Here is a 14,743-nt window from a genome sequence, read left to right as displayed (position 1 = left end):
TCTTCCCTGTTCCTTCCCCTTCTTTGTTCAGCCTATATAGGTCTCCCTGCAGATGCTTATCCCTTGAACTGGTAGTCACACATTTTTCAAGTGGCGTGAGTTCTCGTGTCGCCGCCACCCATATCCCAGGATGAAGGACCCAGTGCTGCAGCTGCACATAGTGAAACCTTTCCCCTTCGTCTAGTTGGAAGTCCTTTTTGCACTGAACGAATGATTTTATCTCCTTTCCTTCATACATGTCTCGTACCACCCAACAGCCCCCTACTTGCCATTTTTCGTATCCTTTCCCTTCTCTACCCGGGGCAAATTGTTGGTTCCTGAAAACCGGAGTTAACGGTGATGGGAACATGGTTATTTTGGAATGCTTCACAAATTCATCACATGTGCAGCCCACCAGTGCTTCTATGGCACTACTATCCATTTTCCTTGGTCTGTCCTCCAGGGGTAGCCACAGAACCTTCTCTAGGTCTAGTCCCACCACTGCCCTGTCCATTTCTCCCCATTTCTTCCCCCTGTCTCCCTTTGACCAGTCCCTTAAGACTCTGATTTGGGCTGCTCGGTAAACGCTTTAGGATCCGGTCCTCCCATCCCTCCTTTATACCTCGACATCAGTTGTAATTTATATGAAATTCTGGGCTTCTTCTGACCCCATACGTACACCTGAGTGCATTTGCAGAGGGATCGAAAGAATGACATCGGAACCTTAGTGGGGATTGCCATAAACGTGTATAGCAATTTCGACAGCACCACCATTTTCACGGCATTCATCCTGCCAAGCCAGGAAATGGATAGTGGACTCCAGCTTGCCAGCAACCTCTTAATATTGTCCAGGAGTGGGGAATAGTTTGCCTCATACATATGATCTAGGGTTTTTGTGATGCTAATTCCCAGATATTTCAGCTTGTTGCTCGCTCACAATATGGTGTCCCGGGTTTCAATTCCTCTTCCCTCTCTGGTGATATCTGAATACTTAGGATCTCGGATTTACCCTTATTTATTTTTAGCCCTGCTATTTCTCCAAACGGTCACAGAATTCTGTCCACCGCCTTTAGGGACACCCCTGGGTTGGTGATTGTTAAAAGCATATCATCTGCAAATGCTGTTATCTTATGCTCCTTCCCACCAAATGGTACCCCCTCGATTTCCTTTGTGAGCCTAAACCTATTAAGTAGGGGCTCCAAGTATAGGGCATACAATAGTGGGGAGAGAGGGCACCCCTGTTTTGTACCTCTGGATACTACGAACGGGTCAGATAACTGCCATTTACAAGTAGCTGCATTAAAGGGTTTTTATAGTTACCAACTTTCTTTGATATAAATGATTCTCCGAAAGCCATTTTGCGCATTGTGATAAAGAGGAACCTCCGCTCCACCCTGTCGAAGGTTTTACCACGTCCAGCACCACCACCAGGTACCCCCACGCGTTTTGTTGACTCTCTCAATAATGTGGGCTATACTCCTGGTGTTATCGTGGATTTGATGCCCGCGTATGAAGCCCGATTTGTTTGGGATAAATCAAGCCGGTTAAGAGAGGGTCTAGCCGGGCTGCCAGTATTTTGGTATAAATCTTAGCATCTAGGTTGATTAATGCGATTGGCCTGTATGGTCTTTTCTGGGCTTGGGCATTAGTATACTTTTGCATCCTCCATTGATGGTGTTATTCCACCCTCCTCCCCGAATCTATTATACAGTGTCGCCAAGCGTGGTGCCAGGGTCTCCTTATATGTTATATAAAATTCTGACGTAAAGCCGTCAGGTCCCGGTGCTTTATTGTTGGGGTTGGCTGTTATCGCTTGAGCACCACTTCTCTTGTTATTTACCTCTCTATCTTTCCCCTTTCCAGGGCCGTAATCTTTGGGAGGTCACAGTTTGCCAAATAATCCTCCTGGGCTATTTCTGCAGGGTTTACCGATTTATAGACTTTCCCATAACATTCAGTGAATTCTCTTTTGTTGGACTTTATATCTGTTCGTTCCTCCCCACAGTCTTGATTTTTAGAATGGTTCTGTCCTTTTCCTCCTTTCTTAACATTCTCGCTAGCAGCCTATTCGCTTTATTTGCCTTGATGTAATACTTCTGGTTCAGATACAACAGGGCCTTCTCTGCCTTGTTTGTTAATAAGGTTTCGAGTTGGCCTCTCACCGCGCTGTACTCCTTTCGTACCTCCTCAAAGGGCCTCTCCGCCAGCTGGGTCGTGAGGGCTTTCAGTTTACCATCCAATACGCTTTCTAGTCGCCTCATTTCCCTTTCCTGTTTCACTTTTACCGCTATTATCCTCCCCCTTATGGTGGCTTGAAAAGCATTCCAAATCAATCGTGGGTCAACGTCTTGTGTCTCGTTCATTTCAAAGAACTGGTCGATCCGCTCCCTCAGCTCCTTCTTCAGAATTTCGTTCCTGAAAATGTGTGCTGGATATCTCCACTTCCATAGGGTTGCTATTTGTGTCGATATCGTGAACACCATTGTGATAGGTGCATGATCTGATAATATAATGGTTCCCACCTCCACTCCCCTCACTCTACCCAGCAGAGTGCTTGATACCCAGGTATAATCTATCCTGGAAGCCTCCCTATGGACGTGGGAGTAAAAAGTGTAACCCTCCTTGTCCCCTCTAAATTCCCTCCACGTGTCCACTTGCGCTAGGTTTTCCAGTTACCCTTTCAGTTCCATATAGGTTCTATTTTGATTGTGGTAAGTCCTGGCACTTCTATCCTTCTCAGGGTCCCATGCAAGGTTAAAGTCTCCTGAAAATACTATGTTCCCTTTGCAAACCCTTCCAGCTTACATACCATTGATTGTATATACCGGTCTTTGCCTGTATTTGGGGCATACATGGAGGGTACTGTAATCGTGCCCTCTCTCCCCTGGAGCACCATTGCTACGTACCTTCCATTGGTGTCTTTACTAACCCCCATTATTTGGAGATGTACATTATTTTTCAGTGCTATAAGAGTGCCCCCTTTCTTTTTTTGAGTGTACGACTGATGTATTTTGTCATAACCCCTTAATCAAAACCTATGCACATCCTTTTCTTGTATATGAGTTTACTGCAGCGCAAGCAAGTCTGAGCCCTCCCTAGCCAGGAACTGTTCCAGTTTTTTCCATTTTACAGGTGAGTTGAGCCCCTTTATATTCAGCGATATGAGTTTAATTTCTTTACGTTTAGACATAGTTTTACTGGGTATTTAAGTGCTGTGCTTTCCCCTTCCTGTCTGACTCTCCACCTTCACCCCCCCATCCCCTGGGGTGACCCAACTGGCCGCTAGCCTCTCCTGACTCTCCATTCGGTTGTTGAGCCCATTCTCACCCCTATTGGATCCCCTTGCAGGTCTTCCCTAACCCATGTGGTTTCCAAGACTTCCCCCTTCTGCTCCCCGCGCCCACTTCTGTTTTGTTTACATGTCCCCTCCCCAGGAGATCTTACATTGCATCCTTGTCATTGAGGTTCCCGGATCTGCACTGGACCCCTTTCTAATGGGGACGGTACTTGAGTTGCTTCTCTCTCCGGGATCCTCGGACCTAGCGGTCCCCGCTTTTTCCCAGCCTTTCTCTTCGATTCATGGTCTGTCACTCCCAAGCCTTCCTTTACAGATGATCCTTCTCTGAACTCAGACTCTTTACTCCTACGTCCCACCCCCTTTACTCCATACTTCTGGGACATTCCGTCATGTGGGACGGGACCGGAGAACTTTTGTAAAAAATCATCAAATTGAAAAATGTGTCCTTCTCATTAACGCGCGGTACAGCATGCGGCCGTAACCCTGCCCTCTTTAGCTCTGCCCCGTGCATCGCCCTTCAGTCCTTTTTACAGCACGGTTGGGGCTGGACGCACTTGCATCACCGGGAAGACATTTTTTCCTTCCTGTTGTCCTTCTCTCCTGCTCCGGTTCTGCGATTGCGTAGTCCTCCGTCTATGCCGGATCGTTTGGGATTTGCTACTTGTTTCTCTTGCGAACGTCGCTTTGCTAGGGTGGATCCCCATTCTCTCTGCTTGGAGTGTCTGGTACCGGATCACATTGGGACTCGTGTTTCTACTGCGACTCCCTTTCGGTCCGGGCACTTCAGCGTCGTCTTCGTCAGTGGGAGGAGATCTTCCAGAAGGTTCCTCCATTGCATTTTCAACTGTTTATCGATGGAAAGAAAAGACGCCCGGTAAGTTCCTTACTTTTCAGGGCACCCCGGCCGGGGGACTCCTTCCCTGGGTCCTCCGGGTCCGGGAGGGGCTTCAAAAGCTCTGCTACCAGGGTTTCCTCTGAGGTGCCACGCAGGCCTAATAGGCTTGCTGGGGGTTTTCTCCGAGGGTTTCCACGAGGGGCCTGCCTATACCGGATCATGATCCGAGGTTCACCGATCGGGTGCTAATAGCCAGCATAGTCATGCTGAGGCGTTGGGTACCGGAGTTCGCTCCGAGGTCTCCTTGTCAGGAGCTTCCCACACAGACACCGGGGTGCGCTCTGAGACCTCTGTTGAGGCTTTCTGTACCGAACCATGGTTCGAAGCCCCTCTCGGGGAGCTAATAAGACCAGACTCTGTTTGGAAGTTCCTCTTAACGAGGCTAAGGTTTGTACCAAGAGAACTGAGAGGCCTGTTAAGACCTTGTCTGTGAGGTAGATTCCTCAACTTTCTCGCACTCGCGGAGTCACCGGTTCTGTTGAGGGGTACAGGGAGAGGTCGTCGACCGTAACTCCTCTGCTACCAGCATTACTGAGGTTTCTCCTTTGGAGGCTAATTCAAGGGACAGGATGTCCAGTAAACATCCAAGGCCCCATAGCACCGGCTCTGCCGAGGATCCTTGTGTCAAGACTACAATTTCAGTCAAGTCCCCTGACCAGTCTGTGGAGTCAACTGCCTCATCTACACATGTGACGCAGTTCTCCTCAGATGTTCATAAACTACGACCGCCATTTTGTATTCTTCCCTCACACACACGCTATTGACAGCTGTGAATCTTCTTTTCGGTGGACAACTTTTTCCATGCGACAAGGTGAATCCATTCCACCCTTCCTATGACTGGCACGCTCGGATGCCACTACCTCATTCAGTCTCGCTTCTTGGCAGCCTCTTCGTCAGAGGATGCCTTTCTTGGGAAGTTTCAGAGACTTATGAGGGAGTACTTTAAGGGCCTTTCTTGTAGCTCTGTAACCGGGGTTTCCACTGAGGTGCCCCAAGGGCCTAACAGGCGTACTGGAGATTCCTCAGAGGATTCTGACGGACCTGCCAGTACCGGACATTGTTCCGAGGTTCACCATCACAGTGCTAAAGTTAAGCCCAGTGCTGGGATACCAGGGTTCACCCTGAGGTCTTCGTTGCTGGAGGTTTCCCCGCGGTAAACAGGTTGAAACCTGAGGTTCCTCTTGTGGAGGCTAAAGTCTGTACCGAGTCCCGGCTCGAGGTCCCTTTAAGGGAGCTTTACGTACCAGGTTGAAACCTGAGGTTCCTCTTGTGGAGGCTAAAGTCTGTACCGAGTCCAGACTCGAGGCCCCTTTTAAGTGAGCTTTACGTACCAGGTTGAAACCTGAGGTTCCTCTTGTGGAGGCTAAAGTCTATATCGATAGATCTGAGAGGCTTTCTCTGATGGTCTTGTCTGTGAGGTATTGTCTTCGACCGTCCCACGCTCAGGATCGTGGTGGTACAAGTTCTGTTGAGGGGACAAAGAGGGGGGTCATGGACCGCGTTCCCTCTGGTACCGGTTTGTCCGAGGTTCCTCTGTTGGAGGCAAATTTTGAGACTGTTTCGAAGATGTCGACTAAACATCTGAGACCACCCAGTACTGGCTCTGCCGAGGATCCTTGTAAGGCTAAAGTGTTACTTAAGTCCCCTGACTCTCCTGAGGAGGCAATTGCCTCAGCTACGCATGTGCCGCAGTTCTCTTCAGGAGGCGTCAAAATGGCGGCCCAACCTGCGTGGCCTACAGTGGCCATTTTGGATACCTCCCTTACACCTACGTCCTCAACGTCTGTCGCTGGGAGCTATCCTTTTGGCAATAGTAACCCGTTCTGTCCTTCTTTGACTGGCGTGCATGGGCTCCGCTGCCTCATACTGCCTCGCTCCCTCCTGGTTTTGCTCCACTGATCTATGTGGACCCGGCTGGTGGTGGACCCTCCTGGCAACCACCTCGGTTGAGGTTGAGGTTTTGGGAAGTTTCACATGCTCATGCACTCTGACCCTATGAGGACTTATTTAAAGCGTTTTTCACTTCTATTCCACCCCGACTGCTCCGATTCAGGTTTTCTTTTAAAACATGAGGCGGCAGGCGTGGAGGAACAGTCTTGTGTTCCTGCCTCGTTGGGATGAGCCTTAAGCGGATGAGGACGGCGATGCGTAGCCCTGCTCGGTGAGAGCATTGCATGTCCGGTAGGGGCTTGTGTAGTTCTGTTTCCAGGGAATCCCCTGAGGTGCCTCAAGAGCCTAATAGGCTCTCCAGAGTGTTCTCTGAAGGTCCCCCAGAGGACTTGCCAAAACCAGATGTGGTTTTGAGATTCATCGTTTGGGTGCTAAGGTTCAGCTCGATTCGTCTTTGGCTCTGGATACCGGGGTTCACCCTGAGGTCTCCATTTCTGGAGCTTTCCACGCTGATACCGGGGTATGCCCGGAGGTCTCCGTTTCTGGTGTTTGTCACACCGAGCCACGGCTCGAGGCTCTTCTTGAGGGAGCTATATGTCCCGGGTTAAAACCCAAGGTTCCTCTAAATACAGTACCGACGGAGTCGAGGGATCCTCTAAGGGTCTTGACGGTAGGGTGCTTTCCTCAACCGTCCCACGCTCAGGGTTGTGGTGGTACCAATTCTCTCGAGGGGCCAAAGAAGGTGGTCAACAACAGGCCTTCCAGTACCGGCTCTGCTGAGGTTCCTCCATTGGAGGCTAATTCTGGGTCAGTTCCTAGGATGTCCAATAAACATCCTAGATCTACCATTACCAGTTTGGCCGAGGATCCTTGTTTCAGGGCTGAATGGACAGGGAGAAGGAGTTGCAGAAGTCACGGAAGAGTAAAGAGGAAGAACAAGGAGAGTCTAAATGGATATTGAGGTCACCGAGGAGGAGGAGTTGAGTGGTAGAAGCCAGGAGGGAGGAGGAGAGGTCAGCCCACTCAGAGAGAAATTAGGTGATTTGACCAGGAGGCCGGTAGATTGTAGCCACAGTAAGAGAATGGGAAGGAGAGAGAGAGAAAGAGAGAGAGAGAGAGAGAGAGAGAGAGCCTGCAGACAAGTCCTTCAAAAGAGGAGTAGGTCTGAGTGGGAATGATAGTGGCAGGATCCACTCAGGAAAGGTCAGAACCCATTTCACATAAAACCACTATTCTCACTATGTCGTACCATCAATATCATCAAGAGAATATATGTTTTTACGCTATCGCAGCCCCCGACTATCAGATAATTTTGGGAATACCGTTGTTAGAACGCTTTACTCCTGTTATTAATTGGAGGAACCGAGAAGTAGAATTTAAATCCCCTTTCTGTCTAGAACATTATACCCAAGATCAGGTGAACCATATTCCCGATCCCCGTTCTAAAGCCAGGAACCCCGATCTTTTCCTAGTCCATACAATACTCATGACTCGGATCCCTCCAGAATATCATGATATACCATACGGAAGAATTTACGCTCTCTCTGAAAAAGAAAGCCTGATACTTAAGACATACATTGAGGAAAACCTCAAAAAAGTGTTTATATGTCATTCCACCTCTCCAGCAGGTGCTCCTATCTTCTTTATTCTAAAAAAGCAAGAAACAGAACTCAAACCTTGTGTGGTTTACAGACAGTTAAATTCTACTACGGTCAAAAACCGGTATACACTGCCATTAATTCAAGTCCTGTTACATCAAGCAAAAACATTAGTATCTACACCAAATTAGATCTCAAAGGGGCGTACAATTTGGTTCCAATCTTTCCTGGAGATGAGTGGAAAACGGCCTTCTGAACCCGATTTGGTCATTACGAGTGCCTGGTAATGCATTTGGGTTATGTAACGCCCTTGCTGCCTTCCAACACTTCCTCAACGATATCTTCAAAGACATCTTAGATATCTTCATAGTAATCTACTTGGATGATATACTAATCTATTCTCAACCCCTCCAAGAACATGTACAGCATGTCCAAGAAGTCCTAAAAAGGTTAAGGCACCATAAGTTATTTGCCAAATTATCTAAGTGTCTTTTCCATCAGGAAAGAATATCTTACCTGGGGTATATCTCTCTCCTCGGGGAATAGAGATGGATCCTGCCAAGATTGACGCCATCCTTACATGGCCTATACCCTTAGGAGTGAAAGACCTACGAAGGTGCTTGGGTTTCGCCAATTTTTACAGATGTTTGTTCCCTGAATACTCCTGAGTGCTCATACCTCTCACACGCCTACTGAAGAAAAAACACTCCTTTTCTTTGGAATCAAGCCACCCAAGAAGCCTTTTTGGAACTCCAAAGACAATTCACATCTGCCCCATCTTACGTCTTCCGTTCTTCGTGGAGGCAGACGCTGTCAAGATGTGGACTCCCAAGTGGACTAAATCCAAAAGAACTAGCTAACCGGTTATTCAGGCCAATGGTGGACTGGAACTGCAGCACCGGATTCCCAGACAACAGAGTACTAAGATAGGTAAACAACCTACCTAACTGGGCAACAGGTATGGAATGAAGGAAGGGAGGAAAAACCCAAGGAGCAGGAAAAAACTCCCTCCAGGAGAAGAGAAGCACAGGATGGTAAAGTACTGTCAAATGTTCCAGCTGCAGGTTCCAGGTCAGTAATCCAGATAGAAAGTCCAAAGTTCCTTTGAAGACAGGAATGAGGCCAGGTCGCCAGCACACGAGGAAAAATCCAGGGGTCAAAAACCAGAAGAAAAGAACACACAGGCAGCCAAAAAATCAAGGAATATCCAAAAAGCAATCCAGTAGACAATGCCATGGTCAGAAGCCACAAAATCAGGATCAAGAGAACAAAAACACAAAACGCCACTTACAGGCACAACTGAGAAGCAAGGAACAACTGTTGTTTGGGCCTTTTTATAGTGACTTCCTGGTTACTTGGTCAAGTGACAGTGTGGTGGTCACGTGTCCTGGAGAATAAGTTTGCTGGGCGTCCAGGAGGCGCCATGGCAACCTCCGATTATGTTGCAGCATGCTCCATGATTGTGCGACCCTAGACGGGCGATTGATAACATCACTGCGCCGGGGGGCCATGCGGGCAATCCGCGATGGCCCAAGGACCCCCATCAGCATGACGGCGAGGACACAGGACGGCCCCGGAGTCAGCACCAAGCAGGAGCGTGGGAGGAGCCCGACTCCGGGGCCGTGAACGAGGTAAGTGCCTGACAGAGTCCCCCTCAAAGACCCACGACCCTGTGGGCGCAAAGGATTATCCCGATGGAAGCAGGCAACCAGGTCAGGGGCGTAGATGTTGACAGCAGGCTCCCAGGACCGTTCTTCGTGTCCAACACCTGTCCAATCAATAACATACTGAACATGACCTCTACTATAGCAGGAGTCAAGAACAGTGTGGACCTCATACTCGTCCGAAGAGCCCTGGACCAGAGGCGAAGGAGGCACCACTATGCGGGTAGAAAGAGGACATGGTTTCACGAGGGAGGTGTGAACCACTGGGTGGATATGCCAAGAGACAGGCACCACCAGGTGAAAAGAGACTGGGTGGATGACTTTGGTAATTCAATAAGGACCCACAAAACGGGGAAGAAGTTTGCAACAACCCGGAAAACGGAGATGTCACATGGACCATCAGACCCTTTCGCCGGTCTCATAGAGCGGGCCGGGTGTCGTAGCTTGTCTGCCGAGCGACACATGGCAGCCTGAGCATCTTGAAGATGGGAGAGCATCTGCTTGTGTATTGCTGTGAGGTCTCTCAAGCAGGAATCTGCGGCAGGGGCAGATGTGGGCGGCAGATCCGATATAGGTAGAGTACGGGGGTGTTGGCCATACAGGGAAAAGAAAGGAGAGAAACCAGTAGAAGAATGGGGTGCGTTGTTATAAACAAGCTCTGCCGTATATAGGACTTGGAACCAGAATTCTTGATGTTGCAAACACAGACAACGCAAGTACTGTTCTAAAGTCTGGTTGATGTGCTCCGTTTGACCGTTGGTCTCTGGATGGTAAGCTGAGGAAATACAGGCGTCGATACCTAAGAGAGCTGTGAGTACACTCCAGAATCAGGACCTAAATTGAGAACCTCCATCCGAGATGAGGATGGACGGGAGTCCAAACAAACCGAAGACATGATGAAAAAAGAGTTCAGCCAGTACGGGAGCCGAAGGGATGCCAGAACAAGGTTCAAAGTGAGCCATTTTGGTGAAACAATCAACCACAACCCAGAAGGTGTCGAACCTTTGGACTATGGGTAAGTCAGTGATGATATCCATTGAGACCATGTGCCAGGATTTGTGGGGAATCAGCATGGATTGGAGTAGGCCAAGTGGTTTGCCCCTTCGGTTCTTACTTTGGGCACAGATGAAACACCCGTTAACATAATCGGTGACATCCCGAGGCATGGAGGGCCACCAGCACCAACGTTGGAGGAGAGCTGAAGTTCGTCTCTGACCCGTGTGTCCATTGATTGAAGCATCATGATATATGATGTGACATTTATAACGCGCCTATACAAAGTGTTTCAAACCACGGCGAGGCAAGGGAGGGAAAACAGAGGGGAAACAGAGGGAAGACAGAGACAGCAATCCAACTAGGCCAGGTGACGTTCAGATCGCACAAGTGCAGGGGAGGGGGGGAAGGGGAAAAGTGTGGAGAGAATGGGAGGGAGCAATGCAGTACATAGGATAACAGTAAAATACATAAGACAGAGTGCGGCCAACTGGTGGCAAGTGCAAGGGTAAGTGCAGACAATGGGTGTCACGTGCTAGTCAGGGTTTTAGGGATACAGAAACAGTCCCTGAATGCAAGGGTTTCCAGGTGGGCAGTGCAGGTGTGCAACTGGCAGGGAGGGGACCTTGGCCCTGGATCAGAGGGTAGGCAGGTAGCCAGTGCAGTTTTAGATAAAGCCAGGAGATCAGCAGGGGAGAGGAGGAAAGAAAGCAGCAGCAAAGGGGAAGGTCTTGAGGTGCTTCCGGAACCGGAGATGGTTCTCTTCAAGTTTCAGAGAGGCAGGGAGGCTGTTCCAGAAGGAGACCCCAGCAGAGGAAAGAGATCTACCACCAACTCGCTGCTTGGGGAAGCAACTAACACTGCGGGAGTTGGAGGCGGATGAGCGAAGAGCTTGAGAATGAAGATATTTAGGAAGAGAGAGTTGAAGATATTGAGGTCCCAGGCCCCAGAATGCCTTGTGGACAATGCAGAGGGTTTTGAACTTAAGAGATACGATCCCTGGGCTTGATGCCAAGGACAAGTCTCACAGCCCTGTTTTGGATGAGTTGTAGAGGGCGGAGAGTAGAGGCAGGCAGATTTAGAAAGAGGCTGTTGCAGTAATCCAGCCTAGAGAGAACCAGAGCTCTGGAGACAGTGAGGGGAAAGCGAGGAAAGGAAGAATACCTCTGAGGAGGTGCAGCTGGTAGTGTGACTTCTTAGAGACGTCAGAGATGCAAGGGGAGGAGAGTGTGGAGTCAAAGATGACCCAGAGGTTTTTAGCCTCACAGGTTGGAGCAGGAAGAGAGCCAAGAGAGGCCGGCCAGAGAGTGCCGGGAAAGGAGGGAGCATGTGTGCCGATGAGGAGAATCTTACTGGCATTAAGACAGAGATCATTGGCGGCACACCACTCCTGGATGGTGGACAGGCAATCGGAGATGAGAGGAGCAGAAGAGGTGGCAGAAGGGAGCCTGAAAATGAGTTGAGTATCATCCGCAGAGCACTGAGAGACTCAGTGGGAGTCAATGGACTACGTACCCCTGCAATTTGCATGGGCTCCCCAGGGGTCTCAGAAGATGATGGGTTTCTGGAAAAGGAAAAACTAGGAGTCTTGGAAGTTTCAGATTTTCGTTCTGCCCTTCGGGCATCCACCTGCAGTGCCAAATCCACTAGATCGGAATACTGAACGCGTAAAGTAGGGACTACAGTCAGGGCTTTCTTCATGGAGTTACTGAGACCCCTATAAAACACCACAGCCTTCTTGTTCTCGGGCCAGGAGGTCTCTGTGGCTAGTTGGTTGAATCTAGTAATATAGTCCAACAGACTGGCCTTGCCCTGAACTACATTGAGTAGCTCAAGATCTCGAGCCTGAGCCTTGAAGACATATCAAACACTCTGGTCATTTCGGCCACCAGTAGATCAAAGTCATAAAGAATTGGGCTATTACCCTCTAACAGCAGGCTTGCCCAGGTGGCAGCCATCCCGCTTAAATGCGAAAGAGAAAAAGCTGCCTTTGTGGTGGAGTTAGGGAAGGCTTGGGGTCTACAAAAAAAATTTAGTTTGCATTGATTTAGAAAGGTACGAAATGTCAGTGGGTCACCGTGAAACTTCTCTGGCGGGGCCAAGGGAAATGGCGTAGGTACGTAAACTGGGGCCTGTGGGAAAGGCTGCCAGGTAGCAGCTGCTGCACGGCTGGGTCCCCGCATTCCTAATCCAGGGGAAGAGAATGGTGCTTGCTTTGTATAGCGTCTAGACGTTGGTCAATGGCTGCACTGGCGGCTGACATGTCAGCCCACAGCACAGTGATGGCCTGCACTGAAGCAGCTACCGGGTTCCCACCGGCTACGTCCATAGTCCGCACGGAAGTGGGAAGGGCTTCTCAGTCTGTCAAGACATGGACTCCCGAGTGGACTAAATATCTCCGTCCTCAAGGAACAGTCAGGTAAGTTGTTTTGCTTTAGCTTGGCCACGTGGGGAACCCTTTTACTTATGCTCCCCTGGCCCTTGCAAAAATCGGTTATAGGACCTTTATTTAATCAGAACATACATGAAAGAAAATAAACATATAATCGGTTATACATAAAAGATAAAAAGCATCACCATTAAAATAGTTGCTGAAGACACCTTCATCTCGACCACTGCAAGACTGCTTAGTACCACAGCAGGTAGGCCAAGAGAATTGATCGTTCTAACGGGATCTGGAGCGGAGTGTCCTTCCTCTCAGCGAGACTGCATCAACCAGGGTCTAAATTCTAGCTGTTTTCCCAAAAGGAAAACCTCTTCTCTTTATAGGACTACTTTCGATCCCCGCCGCTCATGGGTTACCATGCTGCCCTCGGCCGAAGAGCCGACAATAAGCATGAGGCGCAAAAAGAGTCGGATAGTCCAGTTAGAAGCGGGGAAAAAAAACAGCTTCTCTCCCAGCTTTCATTCCCATTACCCCTTATCACTGCACCTGCAGAGTGCTCTGACTCCCTCTCTGGCATGTCCTTCAGTGGACAATAAAATAACTATTCTCCCAGGCTTGGTCATCTGACATAAATATGTGACCTTGTCTTCACTGCAGAAATACGTTTACTTGCTGAGCCCACGAAAACATAGGCTTGCATTGCTGTTTCATTGCAGTGAATAGAAGTGAATATCCAAGATGGCCACGCATCGGCGCCATGTGTTCTGGCTCATTTCGCACGCGCATTACAGAAGTCAAAACAAGTTGCTGTCCGGTTATTGGGGCCACAGGTGGACTGGAACTGCAGCACTGTATTTTCAGACCGCTGGAAAGACTGAACAATGTTAGGACACAATAATGGCAACCTTCAATCACGTCGCTCCATGCGCCGTGATTGCGCAACCCTAGACGGTCTGCCGACCACATCACAGCGCCCGGAGGGCCACGCAGACAATCCGCGATTGCCCAAGTAACCCCATGAGCATGGCGGCGAGGACATAGGATGGCGGAAGCATGGGAGGAGACCGACTCCAGGGCCGTGGACGACGTACGTGCCTGACATACGCCTCTAATTTTGCATTGGGAGCCTTACTTTTACAGAAAGACCCTGAAACCAGTCTAATGCATCCTCTTGCTTACCATTCTAGAACCCTTTCCCAAGACTAACGGAATTATAACATCTTCGAAAAAGAATTACTGGCTATCAAAGATGCCTTCATTACTTGAAGGCATTTGCTAGAAGGGGCTCGACATCCAATCAGTGTTATTACTGATCATAGAAATATTGAATTTCTAAAGACAGCCACAGCAATGAACCAGAGACAGAACTGCTACATCCATTTTTTTTTCTTTGTTTTACTTTTGTGGTCACCTACAAATCTTGTAATACCAACACAAAAGCAGACACTCTTTCAAGGGGACAAAATACTGATGCTCGCTACCGGACCTGTTCTATTGTGGGAAGATGGGCTAAAAGACGCATACTCACAGTAAGAAAAAGAAATATTCCTGGACACTCATCCCTCCTATCTTGAAAGACAAGGACTGTATTTCAGGGGAAAGCAGTTATGCCTATCCACAAGGAGGTATCATTTGATGGCCCTCCAGTGGTGTCATGATCTGCCTTGTGCAGGGCATTTTGGGATCACTAGGACCCTTAAGAACCTGGAAATATACTTCTGGTGGAATAGGCAAAATGTCAAGGACTATTAGGGAAGATGTGGAGTGTATGCCTGTTCTAAAACCCCCAGAACTGCTCCTGCAGGTCTTTTAATGCCACTACCCTTCCTGAACATGTCTGGCATACATGTTCAATGGATTTTATTACCAACCTCCCTTGGACTGAGGGTTGTTCGGTCATATGGACCCTTGTAGACTCCTTCACCAAGCGAAGCCAGTTCATAGCTTCACCTCAAATTCCTACTGCTTCCCAACTTGCCAAAGAGTTTGTAAAACACATATACAAACATCATGGACTCTCTCGTAACATAATAACTGATG

General features: G+C 48.9%; 1 protein-coding gene across 4 annotated transcripts in view; it reads left to right on the top strand.

Annotated features, from left to right (window-relative positions):
- The window catches only part of LOC138567454 (protein phosphatase inhibitor 2-like), a 2,745,435-nt gene that overhangs the window by 298,540 nt on the left and 2,432,152 nt on the right, over nt 1–14,743 (top strand). The window lies entirely within an intron of this gene.

Source organism: Ambystoma mexicanum, chromosome 1p (assembly GCF_040938575.1).
Source record: "Ambystoma mexicanum isolate Mex_15411 chromosome 1p, UKY_AmexF1_1, whole genome shotgun sequence".
Taxonomy (NCBI): domain Eukaryota; kingdom Metazoa; phylum Chordata; class Amphibia; order Caudata; family Ambystomatidae; genus Ambystoma; species Ambystoma mexicanum.
This window is presented reverse-complemented; position numbering and strand designations above follow the sequence as displayed.